The sequence below is a fragment of the Vombatus ursinus genome, unplaced genomic scaffold, assembly GCF_900497805.2.
Source record: "Vombatus ursinus unplaced genomic scaffold, bare-nosed wombat genome assembly UNPS02014801.1, whole genome shotgun sequence".
Lineage (NCBI taxonomy): Eukaryota > Metazoa > Chordata > Mammalia > Diprotodontia > Vombatidae > Vombatus > Vombatus ursinus.
Genome location: NW_020954579.1, coordinates 22692285 through 22693853, shown reverse-complemented (window position 1 = coordinate 22693853; position 1569 = coordinate 22692285). Strand labels below are relative to the sequence as shown.

Below are 1569 nucleotides of genomic sequence, written 5' to 3'. Positions count from 1 at the left end.
TTGCCTTGGCAGGTAGATTTCCAAGTATTTTATATTTTATGCAGTCATTGCAAATGGAATTTCTCTTTCTATTTCTTGCTGTTAAGTTTTGTGGGTAGTATATAGAAATGCTGGTGATTATGTGAGTTTGTTTTCTATCTTGCAACTTTATTAAAGTTGTTAAGTGTTTCATGTCATTTCTAAGCTGGTTCTCTATAGTTCTCTAAGTATACCATCATATCATCTATAAAGAGTAATAGTTTTGTTTTCTCATTTCTTATTTTTATTCTTTTAATTTCTTTTTCTTGTCTTATTGTGACTTCTTGCTTTTTTTTAAGCTTATAATAAATACAAACTGCTATTTTTTAAACTGTTCTGGTTGCCTGTTTCCTTCTAAATCTTTACTCAATGTGTACTTTTGAATGTTTTTCAATTACTCTGTTCTTTATTCCTTTTCTCCTTTAATTTTTGGCATCACCATCACTTTCAGTTCTTCTCCCCCCTTCCTTCCCAACCATTAATAACAGGAAAGAAAAACAACAGCCATGATGATGACAACCTTGTAACAAACATACCCAGTCAAGCAAAGTGAATACAAATGTGGCCATGTTAGGAAGTAGGCAATATGGTTAATAAAAACTCTTCTGAAAGGTGGCTTGTTGTTGCTTTTATCAGAATCTACAATTCTTTCAAAGTTGTTTTTCTTTACAGTATTATTGTCATTTTATAAATTGTTTTCTTATTTTTATTCATTTTCCTTTCACATATGTTCCTACTTCTCAGGATTCTCTGAAATTCTCTTTTGTCATTTCTTTTCAGTGCAATGGTATTCTATTATTTTCAGATATCACTATTTGTCCAGCCATTCCCAAGTGATGGATATTCTCCCCATTTCTACTTATTTTCCTCTCCATCCCTCTTTAATTCTCTCTTGAGGATGAGGAAGTTTGATTTGTTTGTGCTTCTTCCCTCCTCAGGATTATCTTCTTTCTTACCTCCCCACCCCCATCCTTAGCTATTTTCATGTTAAGTTAGAAGTATTTCTACACCAAACTCTTTGAATGAAAAATATAGGACACTTCACATATTTATATGTCATCTTTGTACAGGAGCCAACTTAATCTTTTCTTTAGTGTTCTAATTTTGATGTATGTGCTGCTGAAATGAGCATGGCAACTCATAATTATGTAGTACTTTTTAAGGTTTACAAAACAAATGGAAACAACTTCATGAGGTAGCTAGTACACATATTATAATTCCTGTTTTACAGATGAAGAAACTGAGGCTCAGCAGCATTAAGCAACTCACCTATAAACATGAAGATTCTTTAAAAATTGTAGAAAAACTAGTATTTTGAATATCCTTTCAAAGTTCTTATCAATTTTTCTTAAGTGTTCAATTCTGAGGCTCACTATTTAATATTTTGTACAAAGATGAAACATAAGTCTTCTATTGCTATCTACTGCTATACCTTCTTTCATCTTAAACAGAAAACAACTAAGCAAATCATAGGACTGGAGTGTATCTTGCATTTACCTACATGTAGGAGACTATTTAGTGCTGGGCAATTTAAGAGAACAGGAATAGGAT

General features: G+C 31.9%; 1 non-coding gene across 1 annotated transcript; it reads right to left on the bottom strand.

The window, feature by feature from the left end:
• Positions 1 to 1043: 1043 nt before the first annotated feature.
• LOC114051203 lies at positions 1044 to 1150 on the bottom strand. Its single transcript, XR_003570120.1, has one exon. It is a non-coding gene; the product is annotated as a U6 spliceosomal RNA (small nuclear RNA).
• Between the last annotated feature and the right edge of the window lie 419 nt (positions 1151 to 1569).